Source organism: Equus przewalskii, chromosome 3 (genome assembly GCF_037783145.1).
Source record: "Equus przewalskii isolate Varuska chromosome 3, EquPr2, whole genome shotgun sequence".
Taxonomy (NCBI): Eukaryota; Metazoa; Chordata; class Mammalia; order Perissodactyla; family Equidae; genus Equus; species Equus przewalskii.
Window position 1 is genome coordinate 51039480 of NC_091833.1, and position 27336 is coordinate 51066815.

The window sequence follows — 27336 nt, forward strand, 5'->3', positions numbered from 1 at the left end:
TTCTTCCCTCCCAGCTGGGGCTAGCTGCAGCGTGGGCATCTCTCTCTGCAGCCAGCTGCTATTACAAGATGTTCCCTCCGTAGGAGCAGGAGGAGGGAGGGAGGGAATGCGGGGCAGCCCGTTCTTCATTTACTTTGCCGTAACATGGCTTTACGCTTTCTGGGTTTGGCAGCTGTCTGGTGCTGGATCTGTCTCTCCTGGGTGCTTTGAAAGCTCCCCTGCATCTTTTCTGATGTAGCACTGATGCTCTGACTTCCCTGCTGCAGCTTCCCTGTTGGCCGTAGTTGTCTGGTGATTACTCCACACACACTCACTCTGTCGATCCCACTTAGTCTTCCAGGTGGTCCTCTTGCCAAGTTTAAATAGCTGCAGACCGCTTTCCTTTCAGATGGCCCACCTGTGGAATACATCTACATTCGTGTCCTTTGGCCTGGCAAACTCGGGATCTTGAGGCCAAGCCCACCTGCCCACCACACCCTTTTCCCTGCCATAGGAGCCAACCGTGCTTTCTTGTTTCTTGGCTTTTTCAGGTGGGAGTCAGCCTCCGGTTTACTTTGTGGGTCCAATTACAGTGATCCCCCGTTATCCTCTCTGACCATCATTGTCAAAGCCCCTTATAGATTCGAAATGAGGAGCAGGCACCTATCCATCCTTCTCAGCTCTCGTTTGTGATGGTGGAGAGTGAACTCACAGCACTTTAAAGGGTCTCTTTAAATAAATCCATCTCTTAAGTCTTCTTTTATTCTATTTCATCGCATCTAAGAGATCATCTCTGTTAGTAATCTATTGCTGCAGAACAAATTGTTCCCCAAATTAGCAGTTTAAAACAACAAACATTTATTATTGCATAGAGTTTCTGAGGGTCAGGAATCCGGGAGCAACATAAGATTGTTCTGGCTCAGGGTCTCTCAGGAGGTGGTGGTCAAGGTCTCATTCAGGCCGCCGTTGCCTGATGTGTTGACTAGGGCTGGAAGATCTGCTTCCAAGATGGCTTTCTCACGAGGCTGTCGGCAAGAGGCTTCAGTTCCTTGCTGGCTGTTAACAGAAGGCCTCAGTTCCTTATGACGTGAGCTATCTGTAGAGTTGCTCATGACATAGCACCTGACTTCCCCCAAAGGCCAAAGTGAGTGATGTGAGAGAGAGAGGCTGAGACAAAACAGCGGTGACTTTTATAACCTTATCTTGGAAATGACGTTCTATTGGTTACATAGCTGACCCCTGGTGCAATGTGGGAGGGGACTACACAAGACTGTGAATGCCGGAGGTGGGAGTCATTGGGAGCCATCTTGGATGCTGGCTACCATACCAACTATTGTAAATGCACCATTGGTTTATGTACTGCCAAGAAAGAAAAAAAAATATTGACAATTGTGATATGCCATCAAGTGTAAGACATATCTAACTTCAGAAATGTTAGAATGTGAAAGAAATGAATCTTAAAATTGATGACATGCAAAATATTTCCCTTGTGGGTAAGGATATTTTAAAATCACACAATTATTTCCTGGTTATTTTCATTGAAAACTACATCTTGGTCTAGAATATTGCTTTGGAATTTTCTGTCTATTGTATCTTGGGCACTTGAATTGAAGCCACCAATTTATCCCATCCTCCTTCCCACACTCCACCTTCTTCTGTGAATCGTTCTCATGCATGAATTTTCTGCTGAATGTTTTTTGGGAATGTTGTTCTAGTTTGAATGCTGGCTAGTTCTCTCTGCTTGTTTCTGTGCTTCAAATCCCTTTAATATTAAATATTAACAGAGTGCCAACATGGAGCAGAACATCATGCAGATTAAAGTAGGACACAGATATGCTTTAAGCAGCTCTGTAATCTCATATTATAGAGAGGATAAGTTACAATAAACATAATGAAAATATCTACTCAACTGGTAGAGCAAATTTTTTATTTTAAATATATAATTTGATAAACTAGTTCAAATAGTTAAATTACATCTTTGAAAGTCTGATGAACTGTACATTTTTTTTTTTTTTGGTAAGGAAGATTGGGCCTGAGCTATCATGTGCTGCCAATCTTACTCCTTTTGCTTGAGGCAGATTATCACTGAGCTAACATCTGTGCCAGTCTTCCTTTATTTTATGTGGTATGCCACCAGCGCATGGCTTGAGGAGCAGTGCTAGGTCCATACCCAGGATCCGAACCTGTGAACTTTGGGCCACCAAAGCAGAGTGTGTGTACTTAACCACTACACCACAGGGCCGGCCCCTGAACTGTACAATTTTTAATACAACTTATTTAGAAGTGTTCACTTAGGGGCCGGCCCATGGCTGAGTGGTTAAGTTTGTGCCCTCTGCTTCAGCGGCCCAGGGTTTGGCCGGTTTGAATCCTGGGTGCGGACATGGCACCACTCATCAAGCCATGTTGAGGTGGCATCCCACATGCCACAACTAGAAAGACCCACAACTAAAAATACACAATTATGTACCGGGGGGCTTTGGGAGAAAAAGGAAAAATAAAATCTTTAAAAAAAAGAAAAAGTGTTCACTTAGGTAAATTCAGATTAATAATTGTTGCTATCTTAGTATGCACCGATTTAATTTGGTACTTTAAAACTACAGCAAGATTCAATTCTATTTACATTGGGTATTCATAACTATTTTTCAAATTTTAGGATGATTTGTAGGAAGGGGCGTGTATATAGTTGAAAGCATAGACTCTGTGGTAAGGCAAAGCTAGGTTGAATGTAGGTTCCACCAATTACTAGTGATGTCATCGAACCTAATTTTAACTTCTTTGAGCTTCAGCTGCCTTTTCTGTACGATAAGAATGATGTCACTCACTCTGTTAAGAAGAAGTGAAGATTAAATAAAATAGTGTATATAAAGCCTTAGCCTATTGCCCGGCACTTAGTGGTCCCCAACCAACGGTAGTTATTATTATTATTTAGTAAGAGACAGTGCAGAACTTGAAGTGTTGTTCTGGCTTCATGTCTGTCTGAAGGCATAAGAACATTTGAAGAGAAAGTGGGATTTTGGGTGTTGGGCAAAGTCCACACTCTGCCTGGATTTTTATTCTGAAAATGACCTAAAAGTTCATTCCATAGTGGCAGACCAATTACTTTGAATATAAGTGCTTTAAACATCACAGTAAAAAATTTACATTTAAAGATAAGGGAATGTAAATACATTTAAAGAAAAGGGAAATTCTAGCATTGTAGTGATCATAGTACAGATGGCATACTTGACAGCAGTATAATATTCCATAAATAGAAATAATGAAAAAATGGAAATAACCACAATTAATTTATTCCTTTAGATGAAACAATGGGAGGCTAAAATACTGAAAAGGAGAGCAATACAGAGATGTTTTGAAACAAACATTGGAAATGTAAGAATCTTTAAAATGGCTCAGTATAGTTTGTACTCTAGAAAAAAAGACCTTAATTTATTTGTGACATCGCTTTGGATGAAGCGAGTTCAAGCAGAGAAGGGGAAGCCATAGGTTAAGCATCGTGCTTAAGTCGTAAAACTGGACGGGTTGAAGAAAGGTTTTAGAAAAACTGAAATTGCCAACAGACAAGACAGATGTGTTTTTAGTAGTCGAGTGAAAATACTAAAGTCTAAATTTCTTCTTATTTGGAAAAAAATACTTGGAGTCATTTTATATATAGTATATATTTCATATTATATATATTTTTAAACTTTTAAAAATGAGCTAAACCAGCAAATGGAGCTTCCAGTTGGGGATTAGAAATGTGTTGGAACTAACAGTCATTTTGTTTGAAGACTACCTCTATTATCTACTGCTTACCCAGGAAGCAAGGTTTTAGGAAATTAAACTTTATTAGGAAAAAGAGGGGTTTTATCAGTGCTCGTTCTTGTTGACCTCCTCGGTGTTTGAGGTGCCTCTAAATGTTGCTTCCTTCTTTCCTTGGCTTTCACTGTCCAAATGCTGTCTTGCTCTGTCACCCTCTGTCTCCTTGCTGGTTGTCCTTCTTCCTCCTGACCCTGAATGTGGACTTTGTCCTTGACACCCTGATGTTTCCTCACCAGAACCTTTCCTTAGGAGGCTCCCTGAGATGCTCCTCAATCTTCCACGCTGGCCGTGACAGCTTCCCTCGAGACTTACCACCCCACCTCTATCCGCCAGCTGGACATATTTCTTAGGTTCGGTTATGCTTGAATCATTGAAGTCAGCTGTAGCTTTGCTCTCTCCTTTGTCTCCACGTCAAATTAGTCACAATCCTTTTCTGACTCATCCTCTCAGATTAGCAGGAGTCCAAAGGTCTGGACTCAGGCTGGTAGGGGAGGCCAAGCACGATTCAATAGGTCACTTCATATGGTGAAGCCCAAACTGAGACCAGGCGGCCAGCCCGACTGGGACTCCTTCACGTAGGTGCTAGATAGAGCGTGAGACTCTAAGTTGAGGCAAAATGACGGAAACAGGGGACATAAGACTTGAAGAAAAGGGTCTGAAGTGGAGGGTGGGAAGTAAAGTCTGGCGGAATTCCATGAGCTGTCAGACTATCATCATAGGTATTTTTCTAAGGCGTCTTCAGCTTTTTAAAGGGAAAGATCTCTTAGAGGCACTTCCTTTAATACGAACATTGCAACAGTTTCTCTCTGGGTTTGTAGATCTCTCAAGTCTGTACCTTTCAATACGTCTTGTATTCTACTTCTGGATTACTTTCCTGAAAACAATCTCTTTACCCATGCCTCTTCCCTGCTCAAAATTATATTGACTCTCTTTTTCTCATGGGATAAATGCTTCGCCTGGCAATGGAAGTCTCCCAAACTTTTACCCATTACTTACTGATATGGGACCCATAGTCCAGGCAACCCATTAGTGCTCACACTGCACAACAGGTGAAGCCCCACATCATTCTCACACTCTCCCTCTATTATTCTCCTTCACAAAAAACAACAGCCACAATTTTCTTTGTGAATGTCAGGCCTCCGGATCTTTTTTTTGTAGAAACAGAAAACACTTTTATTATTGAATAAGCATTAAACCAGAGTGTGATGTGCTTCACAGGCAACACGCTAAGACATTGCAAAACAGAAAAACATCTTGCCTCCCTGTGCAGCCCAGCAGATACAACCCATTACACGCGTGTTTTCAAGGTAAACAAACTAGTCCTCCAGAGGACTTGACAGCACCATTGGTCACACACCATCCTTCTTAACTCCACCTGGTAATTGGGGTGATTATCTGTTAGCTTGTTTGCTTCATCCAGAGCATAAAGAACAACTTCTCATGTCTTTATGACAGGAGGGAGTTTTGCAAATTGGAGCCAGGTGTCCACTGAGGTTAGGCGCCTCCCCGCCCACGGGAACTGGAGTTGGAGGAGCTGCCTCCTTTGATGTTTACGTTTCACAAAGATGTCTTCCACGTTCTTGAGAAAGATATTCCTGGGTCATAAAACTGAAAAAAGAAAGAAAGAAAGAAAGAAAGAAAAAAAGACCGCTGACAAAGGGCCTCTCTAGTCTTCAAAGGGATACATTTGAAAGAGGGCAGGAAGCACTTAGAAGTTTTCTACAGTAAGTACTCTGAGAAAAGGGAGGTGGAGGAACGGCTTTCCCTATTTTCAGCAGGGAGAAGGGAGCCTCTTATTTTTAGTTTGTACATCACACAGCTGGAAACACACAGTGCGTTCTCATAGCGCACAGCGACACAGCCCGGGAACATACGCATTTCAGAGTGTGTGATGACCAGACTGCAGCCCAGCCCAGAGACACACACACGCAGGTCTAGGGAACCCTGTGTGACGTGTGTGATACTGACACATGTCAACACCGCCTGAGGACACCTCACATACACCCTGGGGACAGAGTATGACAGGTGTGGGATGCTGTCATCATGTCAGAGGTGACAGGTGTGAAACCTCCAGATCTTCTAGGCTGTGCTAATAACTATCTACATCTTCCGTAACTTACCACCTAACTGCCATAGCCGTGAGCAAGGACATCCACTACCCCTACAACACCCACTGCTGTCATTTGTTGAGTTTTATTATATGCCCGGTACTTTACATACATTAACTGGTTTAATTTCCTGTTTAATGCTTATTTATTAGTACTTACTGAGAATTTATTAGTAGAGGCTAAGTAACCTATCCAAGCTCATTCTACTAGTAAAGCCATGGTCTGCTTATTCAAAAGCCCTCACTCTTTCCTTTTATGCCTTAATTCCTTTATCATCTAAATCCTGGGGTTGACTTGTTGTTTACTGCATACACATAGATGTTCTGTGTAACTACCTGCGTGTTTATCTCCTCATATAAAGAGACCTTTGCCTAAAGTTCTTTGTATCCTCAGAGCCTAAAGATAGTGTCATATGTATAACAGATGCTCAGTCATTATTTACTGCTGTCTGTGTTGGGGCTCCACTATTCCAAGAATGGAAAGGCAATCGAAGGTTGGCTGTTTAAATTATTTTGTCCCAGCTGATTTTTTTTATAGAAATGTTTATATGATAATAGTAAGGAAAATTCTTAGACTGGAACCATCCCAGAATGTCTTTTTTCTTCTCAATTGCTTCTGTAGGTAATTTACATTGTACCCTAAGCTATTTTGACTTCGTTCTGATGCTAATGTCTATGTAAGTACTATGAGGGGAATATAACTATCTTATTCATTTTAGTTCCATGTATTTCTGAAGGGAGGGTCCAGGAAAGGGGAGAATTGATGTCTACCAGTGGAAAAGAATGAAGCTAATGAGAAAATAAACTTTGGTTTTCAACCTTCACAAAGTACATTAGCAGATAACAACAAAGGCTGCGGAAAGAATTAAAATTCATTAAAAAAATCTCTTATGCTTTTCTTAATGTGTTTTGCTTCCTAACATAATTCCTGTTTGCTAGAATTTTCCAATTTTCATTATCTTAACAGGCTGTTTTCATTTTGATAACACTCCCACTTGAGTTTCATATACCCTCCTATGTATCATATACCCTTAAAACTTTTCGCCTTTCTATTTATATGCCTGCCAGTCTGTTTTGAAATTTACTTTAGCTGAGTATTAAAAATACCCTACCTTAACATATATTAACGATAATTATGTCTTTCTTGGCTTACAGAAAGTGCCAATAATGTTAATATGTGTAATGTTTAAAATTGTGTACTATTTACTTCACAGAAGAGAAATAAGTTATTCTGATTTCCTATACTGTTCTCATAGGTACACCAGGAACCAAATATCTAACCATTTTTTCCTATTTCAATATTTAGGTCCTTGGTAAGTGTCAATGGAGTGAAGGGACTGGAAAGCTATCGCCACCCCAAAGCAAATAAGAAATTAGCTATTAATATATGTAAAGTACTTGGCATACAACTCAGTAGATGGTGGCAGTGATTGCTGTGGTGTTCTATGGCTATGGCAGTTAAGTGGCAGGTAAGATTGAATACCTCCTCAGGTAAGGACTGAAGTATTTACAGGAGTCTCTTTCTCACCCATGCCTTCAAGTGTAGCATTAGAGGGTCATTCCCACGTTGCCCTCTGTTTTTATTTTCTTTAAAATAGAAGTGCCCTTAGAGGGCTAATACCTTAGTATGGTACCTAACCCTTCATCCATTCAGCTAAAATTCATAAAACATCTATATGTTGCAGGTCACTTCGCTGGTAGGAGCAATGTACCTGTGAACGTGACAGGTAAGGCTCTTGCCCTCAAGGACTGACTTTCAAAGGTCAGAGGCAGAGGGTCGGTAAATACACAACATAAATATACAAAATAGTTGACTGATGGATGCAGCTATAAAGGAAGTGGACGCTGGGGTAGGTGATACAGCGGAGCGAGTGGGTGGGAACACTACTTCAGGCAGGAAAGTACCCTTCTGAGGAATTGGGAAATCTTGTGGAAGGCCTGAAGTAGGCCATACAGGAGAGAGTGAGGCTGGAGCACAGTGCGCATGGGGGAAGGAGGTGCATGATGGGGCCACAAAGGTGGGCAGAACTGATTGGGTTGGGGCTTGGAAGGCCTGGTAAGGAATACGGGTGTTATTCTAAGAGCAGTGGGAGGCCACTGAGTTTGTCAGACGACTGGCACAATATAATTTGCTTTTAAAAGCTCACTCTGGCTGGGATGTAGCGAATATTGGCAGCTAGTTAGAGGTGGGCTCAGGTCTGCCTGAGGGCACTCTGCTCCCGCCCAGGCCCCTCCTTCCTGAGCTCTACTCCATTTCTTTGCCTTGGTGCTTTGTATCCCCTTTGCCTGGAGCAGCGTCCTCCCTCCCTGAACCACCCAGTCTCCAGCTGGCAAACTCCCACTTGCTTTTTTAGATATAAGCTCAAATGCAGCCTCCTCTAGGAATGGGATGACCATGTAATTATCATCCTCATGAGACACTTCGAAGGGCACTATTAAAAACCATCCTAGGGAAACACGTATAAAATAGACTGTCCCAACCAAACAGGGATGTGTGGCTGTCTCTGCTTCTAGCTGCTTTCACTTATGTCTTCACAGCAGTCTGTACTATTATTCCTCCCCTCGGATGCAGTATACCTAGTGGTTAAGGCCATGAGCCCTGAAATCAGGCCACCAGAATTCAGATCTCAGCTCTGTCCCCTACTCATTTTGAGCTGCCTGACTTTGGTCAAGTCACACAAACTCTCTGAGCTTCAGTGTCTTTGTTTGTGAAATGCGGGTCATGATGATGTTTCCTTAATGATTATTTCATTGTGGAGAAAAAAGTTAAATAATACATGCAGGATACTTAGCACAGAAGTTGGCACATATTTAGGATTCATTAAATATTAACGATTATTATCCTTTTCAAATAGGATACAATTATGTTTGTAGGTCTCTCCTAATAGATTATGAACTGCTTAGGACAGGGACCATGTATTATTTATTCACTTTTGTATTCTTAGTTTACAGCCCAGTGCCTAGTATACAATGAATTTTTAAAAAAATATGACTAAAAATGCAGAAAAGATGACGGCAACCTGGAGTTATTTTTTTTTTTAATTCTTCCCACTCCACTTTTTACATATGAAAGAAGAAAATTGAAGTGTATTTCTTGAGTCACAGAAAAAGAATCAGAATCTAGTTCTCCCCATTGCCTGGCTATTATGAAAAGGTGCCCACTTTTGTCATGGTGGGAATGAATAGAAGATATCTGTACAGTCACGCACTGCTTAACGACAGGGATACGTTCTGACAAATGCATTGTTAGGCGATTTTCTCCTTGTGTGAACATTGCAGTGTGCACTTACACAAACCTAGATGGTACAGCCTACTGCACACCTAAGCTGTGTGGGACTAATCTTATGGAACCAACTCTGTATTTGCAGTCCATCATCGACGGAAACATTGTTATGCGGCACATGACTGTATATGATTAAGTATAAATATTGAGGTAATTAGAACAGTCCTTTTCTCAAAATCTTACATAAGTGCAAATGTTTATTCAGTTACTACTTAGGAGCACTCATATTTTTAGAAAAAATTAAATAGGAACTTTCTTTACTTAGTTCTGTTTTGCTTATAAACTTACAATTTCGATCATACACAAAGCTTAAAATTAAGATAAAACTTATTATCTCAACAATTGTTCAAATGATCACATCATCAAATGATGATTGGGCTAGGCCAAGATAGATAAGTCGGAAAATCTCACCTTGTTACATGTTTCTCTTTAACACTGAGCAATTCTGTGTCTCTGTTGTACAATAGGTTTGCACGTATGTCTGTTAAAACTGAGCAATTTAAAGTATTTTAAAGAGAATTAATAATTTATTTCTATTAAGCATAAAAAAATGTGAATAGAGGCACAGCACCCTCTGATCCAGAACAATATGAATCCGATGCTTGATGTGATTGTCAGTCAGCATACCAAGAAGCAAAAAAGGGCAACAGGACTTGATGAAATGACCCAGAAGATGGGAACTCCTATTGCGCATTTACATTAATCACACGCATATGCATTCATGCACGCATGTACACACTAGATTACTTCATCTAGAAGTAGACTTTGTGTAATTAAAAACTGGCTATTTTTAGACAGTTATTTTAATTTAGTTTTTCATTAGTTCTTTAGGGCACCATAATTCCCTGGATTTGTATTAATAACGAGGCTATCAATAAACGTACCTGGTTAACATAAAAGAGTTTTAACAACAGGAGAACTAGTTCCTCAATAATCCAAAATAAAGGTTTAATTTTGCATCTGGTACATTTCTGAGTAGGCTGTTATTTGAGACTGTGTTCCAATACTTAGAAAAATGGATTGAGAACTGGCCTTGCAAGTAAGTGAAACAAGCGAGAGCACTGGGCAGATATTTGTTGCTGAAATCTACCTGACTCACTGCCGCTCAAGGGAATTGCAGCCCTTGCCAACATTTATGGTGTGTTTGCCATAAATCTCTTTATGACCCATTTGCCTTGGTAGCCTCTAAACTCCTTGAAGGAAGGAACCAGGCCTTATTCTCTGTTTATCCCAGTGGTTGGTGCAGAACTGGGCCCATGTTTAATGACACTCAGAATCTTAGCAATGGCGTCCATGGCTGAGTGCACTATGGAGAGCATCGTGTTAGGGGCCACAAGGATGACTAAGATACAGTTAGAAGTTCTTCCCTGAGTCCTTAGATCTTTTGTTTTCAAGATTTTCTTTAAAAATTCAGTGTTGGTTTATTATCATGGGTATTAGCTGATGCCACTGAACAAGAGAGATTCCTAGAAAGGGGTATAAGAGAAAATAAACCAGAAAATGGAACACAGGTGATTTGAAGCTTTATGGGTTTTTCTCTAATCTCAATGAATATTCTCTTATGAAACATTATTTCGTTTTCATTAAAAAATCACTCACTGAAATGGGGGAATTTGAAATTCAAGTCAGATATATACAAAAAAGCAAATACTGAGTGATTATTAAAGAAACTCAATTTTATTACTTGTCAATACCCTAATTTCTATGGAAATGAGTTGATTTAAAATGCAATCTCCTCCAAATCTGATGATATAGTTCATTTGATTTGACTCCTATGGTGTAATTAAGATCACGCTGTATGATAAATTGTTATATGTGCAATTTTTGTGTTCATAAATGTATGTGCTGTAGAGATCAATTATTAAACATGTATGGATAGTAATATTTTGCATATGGTATTTAATTTGCAGAATTGATGTTTCAATTATTTTACCATCCTCAAAGGGAGAAGGAAAGCAAAACCAGTGAAACTGATAAGAACACATAGAGATATGATAAAGAAATGCTTTTTTATTAGAGAATGACACTTTTTTATAGCCAGAGCTGTCCTTCAAAGCCAGCGAAAGAGACATATTTTCAAATTTTTGAAAACTTCTTAGGTAGATCCTCACAAATATTCTGTCATTAATGTTTTGTGATAAATAGGTTTAATTGATCTAGCCTTTAGGAAATGTTGTTAAAAACCAAAGGAGCGGCATTTTATACTAAATGTTTTGAGAGGTTTGCAGTTGCTAATTTTAACTTATATTTTATTAGGTCCGCTTGATGAGTCTTAAGTTATTACTTTGGTACATTTCACAACAAATGATTTTGCCAAAATTGTTTAATAATCTGTTATTTTAATTATAATCTCTCTGTAATTGATGTGTGAAAACGGAGCAATTTCTATGACATTCGATAAAAGCACACAAATTTAAAAAACAGAGTTTGAAGAAAAAACGTGTTTTAGATGGTAATTTAGAAATGGCAAAGACTGCACATAGAGAAAATAACTCCAGATTAAAAAAAACTCATTTGTTTTTTTCTTAGCTATACACTTTCAATTTGCTGTTAAATCGTTATTCAACAAGTGTTTATTGACTACTGTGTGCCTTTAATGTTCATACTATTAATCATGATCTCCAACAACATGTCTCGAGTGTGGCCTGTGTGTAGATTACTGTGCTGAAGGGAGTTAGTAGTTTGAAATGATTAATAGTTTATTTATTTGCAGCAGGGCCAGGCTCTGCTGTGCGTCGTTTGGGGCTCGATGGTTCACCGAGGTAAACTGTATAACTTTCAGAGAAAAAGGTTGCTTCAAGGTCATCTGAAGCAAGGAAATAGTTTTGGAATGAAGAAAAATTTCTACATGTTAGGCCAAATTTTGGGAAAGATGTCTTAGGTATTTTTCTTTAAAGTTCTTCATTCTGCCTCTAGAGTGCCTCCCATGTACTCTGTGTACATATGCAAAGTTCTCTATTGGTAAAAAATTAACAAAACATAGCACCCATATACAAAATGCATTTATTACTTACCTTCCGTTGGGATAATTTATACCCCACAGTAGAAATGATTTTATCTTTTTCCCAGGAAAGTAAGAACTTTGTAGGATGAGACCCCAAAACAAGAAAAGTCTTGAAAGGAGAAAAGAGGATTTGGGAAAGGTCAGTGAGCAGAGGCCATCTGCATGGGGCAGCGGGAATGGCCCTGAGCTGCTGGAAATCCAGTAGGATCTCACAAGGGCTAAGCAGGTTCTCAAGGAGGATCTCCAGAAAAATTAAAAAAAAAAAGAAGTCATCTGGAAGTGGCTATTAATCATAATACCTCAAACCATCCTTGTTCAACTCTGTCAGAATTCAGTTCTGTGGTTAAGTGACTCACGCTAAAATAACTGGACCCTGGGCTCTAGCTTTAAACATGTTGTTCAAAGATTAGTTAGAATTCCAGGCAGGAAAATTGAAGAAGAGATAGACTTGGGAAATGGCCTATAATCATGGCAGTTCAAGAATCTAGGTTTTTAAAATTGAGTCTACACACACTGTCATGGAGTATGAAAACAGCTTTTCTGGATAATTAAATACAAATAAATAACTATCAATAGCAAAACCCTCACTATAATTCTTTAGTTATTCAAAGGGTTTTATTTTTTCAGGAGAATATGAATTTTCTAGGAAAGCTCTAGTATTTTAAAATTCTACTTTAAAAATAACTAAAAATTATGCAAATAGCACATATTTATCATACAAAATTAACAGATATAAATGTACAAAGAAGAAGAAAAAATAAAAAAGGAAGCTTTAATAATTCTGTGAGTGCTAGGAAACCATTGTTAATATTTTGATGTATTTGTGTACTTATTTCTGTGTGTGCGTAAAGACACAAGTAGATAATGCAGGTTTTCCTGAACTAGAGGAATGAAGAGGAGGAGAGTGGTTGGGCAGTATAGTGGTGATACCGACCCTGATATCAGTTTCCCTACATTAAACCCAGCATTTATGGGGTTAAAACCAAAACACTCATTCCCTGCTTACTCCCTGGCTTCCTGGCTCCAGAATCCACTATCCTCCATGGAGACAGACTGCAGCCAAGGACAAGCTCCTGGACTCATTATCTCCTCCCCACAAGGAGATACAGGCTGGTGGGAAAGCTGCTGACCAGCAAGGTCACGGGCTCCCTCCTGTCTGCAAGTGTCTCAAGGCCAAAGACAGGCTGGTGGGAAAGCTCCGACAAGCAAGGCCATATGCTCCCCCTCCCCTACCTAAAACCCCAAATAAAAACCCTTCCTTTTAGCTTTTCGGGGGAGTGTAGGATTTCAGCGTTAGCTGCCCTCTCCCCTTACTCAGTGCTGTGCAATAATAAAGTCCTATTTTCTTCTACTACACCCCGTGTCAAACATTGGCTTGCTGAGCAATGGGTGAGTGAACTCACTTCAGGTTCGATATCAGAGGTGGACAGTTTATCCCACATATAACCACCTACATGAGCAATTCCACTAGAAGGTTCTTAAGAGAGAAGCTCTTAATACAGTGGGGAAAAAAACAATGATTCCACCTTTGGTCCTAAACTTCCGTCTTTCCTTTGGTTCCAGGGCTGGATATTTCTAGCTGTCAGGAATTTGTTCCTTGAGAGGAATGTGGTTGATGGTGGATTAATATAGGGGACTCCCTGAGGACCATGGTTTAGCTGCTGCTGGACCCTCCTAGCTGTTGCATGTTTTGGGAAATCAAGAATGCAATTGGGATCTCAGTGTCATCTCAACGAGGAAGGTGTGCGTGGAAGTAGCTCGTGCTGTGGACCAGCTGTTCCTTCTCTTAAAATGTGCCCAACCCAGCCCTCGTATCAAAAGTAAGGGCTTAATATTCCCTGGCTAATTTCACAGAGGAATTTTGGGAGAGATGAGGGATGTAGGAAGCATCCTTCCACCCTTTTCCACATGATCTCTGTTTATGAATTAATAACAATAACAGGAACAGCCTTTCCTGAGCATTTGCCTTGTTCCCGGCCCTATACTCACGAACTCATTTGGTTCTCACAACGCTCCGTGAGGATGGCCGTCTAAGTTTGCTAGGGCTGCCTTAATAAAATACCGCAGACTAAGTGGCTTAAACAGCAGAAATTCGTTTCTCACAGTTCTGGAGGCTGGAACCAAGATCAAGGAGTTGGCAGGCTTGGTTTCTCCTGAGACCTCTCTCCTTTGCTTGGTGGCTGCCTTGCCACTGTGTGTGCACGTGGCCTCTCCTCAGGGTGCGCCTCCCTACGATCTCTTATGAGGACACCAGTCCTATTGGATTAGGGCCCCACCCTTATGTTCTTGTTTAACCTTAATTACTTCTTTAAGAGCCCTGTCTCCAAACGCTGTCACATTAGGGGGCAGGGCTTCCACATACGGATTGGGGGCTGGGGGGAGGGGAGTCACAATTCAGTCCATAACAGTGGTACTGTTATTATCCTCATTTTACGGAAGGGAAAATTTTACAGATTTTAATTTTCTGGGATCACCTGGCCAGGTAATGATGAAATTTGAATCCAGCTTTGTGTGCTGGGGACCGCACGTTCTTGACCTCTGTGCTCTACTGCCCTGCGATGCAATTCTCTGAAGCTCCATTCTACACTACGGCTACTGCAATTTCCTCTACGATTCTGGCATTAGGTTGTGTCTCAGTTTTAGTTTTCAAGGTGGTTTTGAATTTTGATCACTCTTCTCTGTCTCCTGAGCGTTTTTGTAGGAAGATGGGAGATCAGTGATCCGAAATGATCTTGAGCCATTTGAACCAGCTAAGTCCTGATCTCAACTAGGTTTTGTGTGGGTAGAAATAACTGACTCTGGAATGGTATCAAATCTGTAGATATTCTTATCAGATTATAGTGGATATATTCTACCCTGAATAAAATGCCTGCTGACTACCTGTTTCCTATTGATTATAAAAGTTCTTTAGTGAAGAAAACCAAGCATCAGAGATTCACAGCTCTTGTCTTTTCTTATGGTTATCAAAAGCTGTACTGTGAAATAATGCTGCTTTCCAGTTTCTCATAAGAGAACTCAGTTTGCCCTCAACAGAATTGAAGTTCTGAAGTCACAAGGCAAAACAGACACTGAAAGTGAAGCTGACTCGTCTGTGCCTAGTTTAGTTTTCTCACGTCACTGACAATATGAATTGATAACAGGATTTCCACTCCTGAAGTGACATGTTCACAGAGCCCAGGATCTCCTCAGCCACTCTGTGATAAGTATACCACGTATTTGCCAGATACAAAAGCCTTAATGTAAGATCTTAATGTTCAAACTCTCAGCCCGAAGAACAATTTAATATGAACGGAAGCTGCCAGCCAGAGTTCCGGTGCTTTCCTCTGGCAGCTGGCGCCATTCTCAGTTGGAGTCTTGCTGCTTTGGAGCACCTACGGGAAGAGTAGCAATGATGCAGGCTGGGGCACTCGTGACACAGGGATGGGGCGACACCAGGGCTCCCTCTTCCCTGTGTTTATTCCCTTCCCTTGTATTTAGCAGTGCCCAGCACATAGTAAGTACTCACTGAATGTTTACTGAGAAATTGAAAGTTGCTAATAAGTGCGAGCAGCCAAACTGCTTAGGAAGTCCACTAGGAAAGTCACATCACTGTCATCTAAAAGTCTCTTTACGAGCTGGTGAAGATTTTTCCACAGATTTTTTTCTGGGGAAGTTGCTGCCTACCCCCCTCAACCCCTCCGCCTTCCACGTCCAAGTCATCCATAATTTAATAAGTGTTACTTAAATAAAACACAGAAGATAATGTACTTGTCTTCTAGGTCCTCATAATTTGCCGGAGGACAGAAAATGTACTCACATAAACTACGAAACTACACAGAAAAATTTAACTTTTCTAATGCATAGAATCTCCATTCCTCACGATGGATGCGTTTTGTTAAAGAGACCAGGTAATCATTCTTGGATAGTAGCTGCATTGCTTTTTTCAGTGCCAAGCTATTTACAACTTGTATTTTCACATTCTTAGTTCATTTGAAGCAGAAAAGCCCCCCAAAAAGCAGAAGTGCCAAAGCTCTCTTTCCTTATTGTTACGAGAAATATTTTGGGGGGAATTTCCTTTGTAAAGGTTTGAAAGAGGTTAAGTAACTGGCTTTCGATATAATTTAGCAACTGTTAGGATGATGTTGAACTCAGAAACGTTTCTCTGTTAGCAGCAGACCACCCGGCACTGGCTGGGGTGAAGAGGCAGGGCCCTGAACCCTGGAAGGAGGCTGGTGAGAGAGGTATGGTATTAGTCAGAGCAGAGAAAGGCTACGAAGATGACTGTGAGGCTATTAGGCAGGAGAAATTAGACAAAGATTCAGTTATAAGAAAGGGCAGAAAGTCTCAGATTTGGGGACTAGGTCAGAGCTGGACAAGCAGGAGTTTCTGGTGCTGGGTCTTAAAAGGCTGGGCTTAAGGTTGGTGAAATTTCTGCTGTTTAATATCTGGTTTGCCAGATAGAAGGGCTAAGACATTAGTTAACACATGTATGGTTCTAAATGTTGAAAGAGAAAGGATGCAGAAACTGGGATCTATTAAGGGTCCTACCATATCAGTTGGGAAGTGTTAGCTTGCACCCAAGGAAAAAATCAGCACAGACTGGCCAAAATAACAGGGAACTTATTAAAAATTTGAGAAATCCAGCAGTAATATAGACTTCAGGTATAATTTGATCAGAACACTGAGTTATGATGCAATTATTTTGTTTCTGCCCTCGTCTACGTGTCAACTTCTTCCTCAGCTTGCTTTTTTCATAGGAGGAAGATGGCAACAACACTTCCTGCTCTTGCACTTGCACACCACATACTTCTGAGAAATGGAGATTATCTGTATAACCTCCAGCATAAAGCCTGAGATTTTTCTCTGATTATATTAGCCTGGATCACATGCTCATGAATGAGCCAATGGTAGTGCTTAGAGGGTGAATGGATTGCAATGGTTATCTTAGACTAGGTTATGTACTTCCTTCCTGGGGCTAGGGGTAAAGCCAGCTTTTCTAGAGCCGCATGGGTGTAACATCATGGATGAGGGGTAGAATGGGTGCTAGAATAATACCCATTATATTTAAAAACACTCTTTTTAGTGGACCTGCACCAAAAGGTAAAAACAAAAGCAATTCCTTGAGGATAAATCATGTGCACCAGGCCTAAAATTATGGCCAGAGTTTTCTAAAATTAGAATAAAAATATACAGATAATTGCACATATTCCTTAGCCCATTCTTAAAATAAGCCACACAAATGAGTTTAGCTTCATCATTTATTTATTCATTCATTCACAAATTTAGTAAAAATTAGTTTAGTGCTTATTATGTACTTGGACCTTGGCTGGAATTCAGAGATTAAAGAGCTCCCCCATCTAATGAGGCGGGGGCCGGCAGATAAACAGGCAATTCTAATTCAGTATGGTAAGTGTAATTAGATAGTAAAATGGAGTGGTTTGCGTCTTGGACTCTGCTGGCAAACTGACTGGGCTCACGTCTCAGCATTGCCTTTTACTCTGTGTCTACGTTTGTAGACAAACTCTATGAACCCATCCACTGTGCACTCATCTTTTCCTTTCTGTGACTATAGGGACATCTACCTTCTCCCATCAAAAAAGCCAAACCCTCCATATGTACTCTGGATCACATCTTCCTGCCCATCTTCTCAGGAACATTTACTTTCTAAACCTTATTTCCTTTCAACAAAGCAGAGAGAATAATAATACTTTTCTTATAGGGATGTCCTAAGTATTAAACATAATAATGCACGTAAAGGATTTAATGTAAACCCCAGCAAATAAGAAGGGCTAAACAAATAGTAACTCTGACTATTTATGGTGGAGCTGCTTTCAGTGTCCTGTGAAAGCGCAGAGATCTGGAATCTAATCCAGTCCTTCATTCCTCCTTTGCCTGATTGATTCACACTCATATTTGAAGATTCATCTCAGACTTGCCTCCTATTTTGGGCTGGGGTCAGTGACCTTCCAGTGCTCCCCAGGATCTCCCTGGGCATAGCGCCTTGTTCACAGTACTTCCCGCAGAGGGTTCCATCTTCTGTTTACTTCTCTGTTTCTCTGAGTACGTTGTAAACTGGTGGTCCTCAGACTGTAGCTTGCAGCAGAATGGCTGGACTCAATCTCAGAGTTTCTGACTCAGTAGGGTTGGGATAGGGCCTGAGAGCTTGTATTTCTTACAAGTTCCAGGTGAAGCTGAGGCTGCTGGTGGGGAGACCACACTTTGGAAGCTATGTTGTAAGCTGCTGGAGGGCTTATCCAGCCGGACGCACCAGTGAAAGGCCAAGGGGCTCCGCTTGCTCATTTATTGCCAGCAAATCGTGTTCCATATATAGTTTTCCCCTTCACCCTTATTCTTCTGGAAGGTCTAGTACTCATATGCTCTCTTGCTCTGCTTAGAGGATAGTAAGAGCAGTAGTAACTCATTCAATTCTCACAGCTCATCTATGGAGAGAGATTCTACTATTTGCTTGTTACAGATGAGAAAACTGACACTTGCTTAAAGTCACACAGCTGATAACCCAGAACTCTACCAACTGTGGACTGCGTTACTAGGACCAAGGAAGAGCATGATTAGGTCTGTAAAAAAATCAGATTCCCACCCATTCTGTGGCTCTACAAGTTGTTAAGATGGTAAATATCTGTAATATATTTTTCAAATTAACTTTGATTTGCTGAAATAATTAAGTATATGTTTTCTATATCGAATATTGGGGACAGTTGTATGTGTGCCATGTCGATATACAAATTTGAATTTGGTTCCTATATGGCTGGTAAAAATTCTAGGAGGTTGAATTTTATGAACCAGATTATCTTGGCACCTCTTTAGACTGAAGTCAAATATTTAATTACAAGAATAAAATGTGTATATTAATGTTCAAAAGAACATACCCAATTTTGCCTTTAACTGTTATTTGAAGTGAATAGCCAATTGTTACATATCACTCTATCATTATATCATATTGAACAGTAGGTTCTTTTGATCTTAACACTATAAAATAGTCTGTGGCTATATAAAAATTATATGAAATATGAGAGAGAGTCTTACCTAACTATCATGATTATTGAACTGATAACTGGCGAAGCCAGACCCAGAAACAAGGAACACCAGCCAGATTGGTTCAGACTGGTTCACCAGCCAGACTGGCTCAGAGGAGAACAATCCAATTAGGATGTGGAGTCCAGTGTCTGGACCCCACGGTAGCAGGTCATGAGACTGAGGACAGCTGCCACTGCTGCCGACGTTTATTGAGTGCTCGTCATGTGCCAGATGTTAAACATTTTAATCCTCATATAAATTAGGTCTATTATTATTATCTCCATTTTACCAATGAAGAAACTCAATCTCAAAAATGTTAAATAACTTATTTAATGCCACATGGTAACTGGTAACACTGGCAACTGACTCCAGGTAGTTTGGCTTCAGAATAAGCATGAGGAAGGTTTGTAATGAAGTTGTGTGTAGCTGGTACAACATGTAGTGAACTCTACAGTCAGTGAAGTGTGAGAAAAATGCAGAAATCCAGGTGGGGTTTGGGGAAGGTAGGTTTTAGTCAAGAGGTGAAGTTCAGAAGCAGGCTCTGGTTTGGGGGAGGATTGGCAAGTGTCAGTGAAAGCCCCGGACTCAGGCTTCGTGTGAATTCTAGTCCCCAAGTTCTTTAGGTGGGTGCTGCCCTGAGGAGTGACTGCACGTTTTCCAGTCTTGAATGACTTTATTTACGCAGTGGCAATAACACCCATTACATGGGGTGTGGTTCTCTCGCAATGGGGAGATGTTAAAAGCTTTGCTGGAAAGCAGTGGAGAGTTCTCCATGGCTCTGAGAAGATCCTTGGTTTCGAATCATATCAGGGACTTATCGAAATAAATTTAGAAACTCACTAAGACAAAACAACAACAGATGGGACAAGATTAGGGCCAGAAAGACATGTAGGGGTCAGGTTTCAGGACCATCATTGAGCAGAAGGCACTTTGTGCAAATTAGAAAAAAGCACTCCTTGTACCCAACAGCCAGCCTGATAGTGACTCTAGGAGGGGCTTCAGCCCCCCACCTCCCTTGGCCAGGTGCCCATGCCTATGGGGTCCTTTAGTTAACTTTGTATTAGAAACTGTTTCCTTCTATAGATTTAATGTAATCTCTATTGAAATTCCAATGGTATTTTCACAGAAATATAAAAAACAATCCTAAAATTTGTATGGATCCACAAAAGACCCCAAATAGCCAAAGGAACCCTGAGAAAGAACAACAAAGCTGGAGGTATCACACTTCCTGATTTCAAATTATACTACAAAGCTATAGTAATCAAAACAGTATGGTACTGGCATAAAAAGAGACACATAGATCAACAGAACAGAATCAAGAGCCCAGAAATAAACCCGTGCATATACGGTCAACTAGTATTTGACAAAGGAGCCAAGAATACCCAATGGGGAAAGGATAGTCTCTTCAATTAACAGTGTTGGGACTGTTGCAATTAACAGTCTGCATTGGAGAACCATGTGCAGAAGAGCAAAATTAGACCCCTATCTTATACCACTCACAAAAATGAACTCCAAATGGATTAAAGGCTTAAACATAAGACCTGAAACCGCAAGACTTTTAGACAAAAACACAAGGAAAAAGCTCCTTGACATTGGTCTTGGCAATGATTTTTTGGATATGACAACCAAAAGCACAAGCAACAAAAGTAAAAATGAACAAGTGGTACTACATCAAACTAAAAAGCTTGTGCACAGAAAAAGAAACAATCAACAAAATGAAAAGCAACCTTTAGAATGGGAGAAAATATTTGCAACTCATAGATCTGAGAAGGGGTTAATATCCAAAATATACGAAGAACTCATACAACTCAATAGTGAAAAAACCAAACAACCTGACTGAAAAATAGGTGCAGGAACTGCATAGATAGTTTTCCAAAGAAGACATACAAAATTGCCAAAAGGTACATGGAAAGGTGCTAGACATCACTAATCATCAGGGAAATCCAAATCAAACCACAATGAGATATCATCTCATTCCTGTTAGAATGGCTAGCACTGAAAAGACAAGAGATAAGTGTTGATGGAGGTGTGGAGAAAAGGGAACCCTTGAGCACTGTTGGTGGGAATGTAAATTGGTGCAGCCACTATGGAAAACAGCATGGAGATTCCTCAAAAAATTAAAAATAGAACTACCATATGATCCAGCAGTCTCACTTCTGGGTATATATATCCAGAGGAATTGAAATCAGGATCTTGCAGATATTTGCACTCCCATGTTCATTGCAGCATTATTCACAATAGTCAAGATATGGAAACAGGGGCCGGCCCCGTGGCGGAGTGGTTAAGTTTGTGCTCTCCACTTTGGTGGCTAGGGGTTTTGCCAGTTAGGATCCTGGGCGCAAACATCGTACCGCTCATCAGGCCGTGCTTCGGCGGCATCCCACATGCCACAACTAGAAGGACCTACAGCTAGAATATACAACTATGTACTGCGGGGCTTTGAGGAGAAGAATGGAAAAAAAAAAAAAGAAGATTGACAACAGATGTTAGCTCAGGTTTCAGTCTTCAAAAAGAAAAGAAAAGAAAAAAAAGTGTCCATCAGTGAAAGAATGGATATATAGATATGCACGGTGAAATACTATTCAGCCATGAGAAAGAAGGAAATCTTGCCATTTGTGACAATTTGGATGAAACTTGGCATTATGCTAGGTGAAATGAGTCAGGTAGAGAGAGACAAATACTGTATGGTATCTCTTATATGTGGAATCTGAAAAAGCCAAACTCAGAGAAACAAAGAGTAGAATGATGGTTGCTAGGTGCTGGGGTGTGGGGGGCGGGGGGTGGGTGAAATGGGGAGATATTGGTCAAAAGGCACAACCTTCCAGTTATGAGAAGAAGAAGTTCTGGATGTCTAATGTACAGCATGGTGATTATAGCGAATAATGCTGAATTATACACTTGAATGTTGCTAATAGAGTAGATCTTAAATGTTCTCACCACAAAAAAGAAATGGTGATTACATGATGGGATGGAGGCATTGGCTAATGCCATGGTGGTAATCATTTTGCAGTTTACAGATCTATCAAACCAACACATTGTACACCTTAAACTTACACTATTTTATATGTCAATTATATCTCAGTAAAGCTGGAAAAAAAAAGCAAGTGCAGAAGAGCAAAAAGATAAAATTGTTTCCTTCTCACTAACTTTTCTCAGTGAGAGAAGTCTGATTATTTCTAGCCTAATCATGAAAAAAATATTAAAAAAGAAAAAGACATTAAGCTGCTTACCTTTCTGCAGGCTCCGATTTCCACAGGATTTCTTCTGGCTCCTCATGGCTTTTCTGGCCTCTTGGCAGCGGCAGAAGAGAAAGAAAAACTCCATTTTGACTGTCTGCTTAGCACTTCCCCTGGCAGCTGGCTGCTGAATTGCTGCAAGTTCATCCACCGTAGGCTGTCTGCTGGATCCTTCCATACCTGATGGACTCCTTATCAACCAGATTTAACTGATAGATGGCAGAATGAATGGTCGGATTTGATCTTCAAAAATGACTGACCGTAGAGATTATAGTTTTATAATCCCAAGTCAGTAAATATGGCCTGACAACTGCACATGTTCTTATGGGGACAATAATAGCTACTTCTACCGAATGCTGCAGGTCACATACTATGAAGTACTCTATACAAAAAACAGCAACAAGAAACGAATGTTGAAAACAGTGTGCCAGGATCATGCCAAACTCCTGTACAGGATTTTCTTGTTTAATTCACAGAAAACATTCTAGGAAGTAGTAGTATCACAATTTCTATTTTCTTGTTCAAGGTCATAGAGTTAGCACATATATTCATGGGGATTTGAGCCGAGGTAGCCTGTCCCCAGAGCTGGAGCGCTTAACCACTACACTGCTCTTACTGACTGGCTATTGAGAAAGAGTTTGAAACCAGGGCTTTCAGCATCTGGGCCATATGTTGGACTTTCAAGATTCCTTCCCATGCTGTGAAACAAGATTTCTACGGATTTACCCTTTTCTGTTTACAGATTATCTTCCTCTGAAATGGTTTTGCTTCTTCTCTTTTTAAATGGGGCTTAAAATGGCAGGATCAAACTGCCAGAAGTCAACTTTAAAATCGAATTTAAAGAGATCACAATAGGAGTTTTAAACAGTGATAAAATGCTTTCTTTTGCTATATAAAAATAAGAACACATCACAACTAATGGATGATATAGAAGAGGCATGAAACAATAGAGATGGTGAATGCATGAGCGTAGAGAGAGTCAGTGAATCAAGAATCAAGAGTGCTGGTAGCCTAGTGTTCAAGAAAACAGTCCTAAAATCTGTGCATTCAGCCTTGGGGTGCAATTTTCACAGGACAGTTAATTGCAGGAGGAGATTTGCGAGCATTCAGTGATTGCCTTGCTTTTCTCCTTAAATTTTGCACCACTCTCTCCCATGGCAGGCAGATAGTGTAGTTATTAAGTACACACTGTGTGAAGATCATTTCAGGAGACCAAACAGAATATTGTTCAGTGCTGGACTTTGATTCCTAAAACTTGACTGGGAACTCAGAGGAGATATAAAAGAAACAGCTAATGTGGGCCCCCATTTGATGCCTTGACAAGAGATGATTACAACTGAGAAGTACAAGTTTGGACCTGACATCCTGACAACATAATTATTACCTTGGCTTTCGGTATTAGACATGTCATAGCGATTCTCTCTACTTTGAAAGGGTAAACAGACACAATTAAGGGGGTTAGAAGGGGGAGAAGAAGGTGGTCACTCAGGTTCCGTCTGAAGAAGTTAGGCAAAGGCTGTAAGTCGTTTTTTTTAAAGATTGGCACCTGGGATAACAACTGTTGCCAATCTTTTTTTTTTTTTTTTTTCTGCTTTATCTCCCCAAACCCCTCTGTACACAGTTGTGTATGTTAGTTGCAGGTCCTTCTAGTTGTGGGATGTGGGACGCCGCCTCGACGTGGCCTGACAAGCGGTGCCATGTCTGTGCCCAGGATCCGGACCCAGGGCCGCCACAGCAGAGTGCGCGAACTTAACCACTTGGCCATGGAGCTGGCCCCGGCTGTAAGTCTTATAACCACTTGTGCCATACCACCCAGTGCCAAGAATCCATATGAAGCCATCAGTATTTCTTGTTTCTGAATTATCAGAAAAAAATTGACTCAATTCCTGCCATTCTTCCTCTGATTCAGTATTTATCATTTGACACCTTATTGAACTGCTGCCTTAGCCTTAGTTGAATCATCTGTGTCATAAGATCTCGCCATAGGTGTGAGACGTCAGAATGTACGTCACAGACTGCAAACTGTGGGAAGGTAATTGATCAAGAGCCCCACCACTCACTCTGAAATTCACTGTTGCATTTGAGCCCAGGCCGTGTTTTACACGCCTGCCTCCAGTCCTTGACTGACTGCGGCAGGTGGACAAGGCAAGCCTGTTCCCGGGAGACTTGGGCCAGCTTTGGGCTGGAGGTCTTCCCAACAGCCTTGCTAAACCTTCTAAACTCAACTGCGGTCTACAATGCTTTCGCCCAACTTTCCCTCCCTTTCTCCTTCACTCAAGGTCAGACTTACGTCACAGTCAAATGACTAGCCTTTCCCAGCTTCCTCCCCATTTTCTTTCACGCAGGAGTTTCTCTTAAATGAAATCCTTGAACTTTTTATCCTGTCTTAGCATCTACTTCTCAGGAAATCTGGATTAACATACTGCAGTTATAAAAGATTTTTCTTCTCACAATCTCAAGCTTTTTCCTCATAGGTTTGGTGGTTGACTTAAAAATATGCTGGCCAATGAGTTTATTTATACTTTCTGTACTAATTGGACGTGATTGTGAAACAGTGTTATTGAATTATTATTGATCAAACAGATTTCTTCTGCCCTGTGAATTTGCCTGAACGAAAATTATGAATTAAAGAGACAATGATGATAACTCATATGATGCTGTGTTTGGGGGGCAGATAGCTTCAGATGTGGTTGGATCAAGGATCTCAAGCTTTGTGATCAGAATACCATCTCTGACTCTCTTAATTCTGCTTTCCTTTGTGTTGGTTTGGTTTTCTTCTAAAGTATACTCTCCCTGTGAAGTGAAAAATGTCCTCATAGCAGCTCTAGCTTAGATCGCCTCACTGTGGACAATTTCAGTGAAGTGAGAATACCGGTTTCCCTCCGCTCCAGCACATCTCAGCTATGACTCTTCTTGTTCCAGCTTGGATCATGTGCCCAAATGGAACATAATGACTCTGGCCAGGGGCATGGAATGCTTCTCAGCCAGGTCTGAGTTGTGTATCCCACCCTGGAGCTGGGCAGTGAGGGAGAAAAGGAGGGATAGTTTTTCAAAAGAAAATCTTAAGAGACTTCTAAACGGTAGCAGATATGCAATACTGGGGTTATAGACCTAATACAAATTTCACTGCTGCTCTCTTTGGGCAGACAGTAAGCCCGAATATTTGTGAAATGACCTATAAATCCTGTTATAAATAATCTATTTTGAGTTTTACAACATCCTGTGAATATTATCTTTATTTTACAAATAGGAAAATAGAAATTTAGAGATTAAGGGATTTGTTCAGGGTCATGCAGGTTAGTAATAAAATAGATGTTTATTTTTTATACTCCACTTTCAAGACATATAATAAGATAGAAAAATAAATGAGTGAAATTTAAAAAGCGAGACAAAGAAAAATATAATTTAAACCAGAAGGTATAGAGTAGAACATGGAGAATATAGGGCTCTGTGTAATGAATTTTGCTCACACATTTAGGTGTTAGCTTCCAGGTAGCCAAAGAGAAATGAGAAAGATGATTGGTAAGAATAAAGCACATCAGCTCCTAATGGGAGTAAAGCTTTTCTGGCTGGAAGAGATAAAAGACATTTATCACATGGTACTTTATATAGGATGCTTTAGTGAATAACAATCTCAACAATGTCCCTCTAGCTATTGTGATTTTTTTCTAAAGATTGGCCCTGAGCTAACGTCTGTTGCCAATCTTCCTCTTTTTTTCTTTCTTCTCCCCAAAGCCCCCTAATGCATAGTTGCATATTCTAGTTGTAGTCCTTCTAGTTTTACTTTATGGGACGCTGCCTCAGCATGGCTTGATGAGTGGTGCTAGGTGTGCGCCCAGGATCCGAACTGGTGAAACCCTGGGCCCCCCCGAAGTGGAGCACATGAACCCAACCACTTGGCCATGGGGCCGACCCCTAGCTATTGCAGTTTTGTTTTTTTTGAGGAAGATTAGCCCTGAGCTAACATCTGGGGCCAATCGTCCTCTTTTTTGGCTGAGGAAGACTGGCCCTGAGCTAACATCCGTGTCCATCTTCCTCTACTTTATATGTGGGATGCCCACCACAGCATGGCTTGCCAAGCCATGCCAGGTCCGCACCTGGCATCTGAACTGACGAACCCTGGGCCACTGAAGTGGAACCTGTGCACTTAACTGCTGTGCCACTGGGCCAGCCCAATTGCAGTTTTTAATGCTGTTTCCTATGTTGCCTTTCAGTGGAAGCCAAGAGTCTGAAGCCAAAGTGCAAATCAGTAACAGCTATTCCTGGTGGAGGACAGGATGTGCGTACCACCTAGCACGTTGTATATTCACAGACATAAAGGATGCACAAAACATGCCACGCACTGCATTTCTGCGCTAATGCATAGGAGGCTAATGATAAACTCTTCGCTCACTCAATGATTTGGTATTCATGTTTTGACTCAAAATTTAATGCCTTTCCTGAAGTACATTGTTTTAAATGTATTTTTAATCTGTTAAAGGAGTAGAAGCAGATCAGAAATAAAAATTCCATTAATAAAGCATATAGTCAGAGATACTAAGTTCATTAATTTATAATTCTGTAAATTATAATTTACTAACTCTGAGAAAATTGGCCTAGTGACCCACACTTAATTTTGCAATCTATGTTCACTATCCATGTATATGTAAGCACATAATCAAATCTTCTTATATTTATTGGATCTGACAAAATTCTTTAAAAAAAAAAAGGAATAATGGTTAATTATAGCTTACTATAGAATTATTTTATAAGTAGATCTTATGGTTAAGCCTCTGAACTTTTGCCACTAAGATGTCATTGAATTAGAAGTAAGTGGCTTCCAAAGAAACTGCAAGGGAGCAAATCCCTGCATTAAACTCTTCTCTCAGAGAGCAGCATCTGTTACATGTTGAGTAACATCTTATATAATTAGAAA

General features: G+C 40.5%; 1 pseudogene; it reads right to left on the reverse strand.

The window, feature by feature from the left end:
- LOC103566698 (actin, cytoplasmic 1 pseudogene) overlaps positions 1-22599 on the reverse strand; it is a 63264-nt pseudogene extending 40665 nt beyond the window's left edge.
- Positions 22600-27336: the final 4737 nt, after the last annotated feature.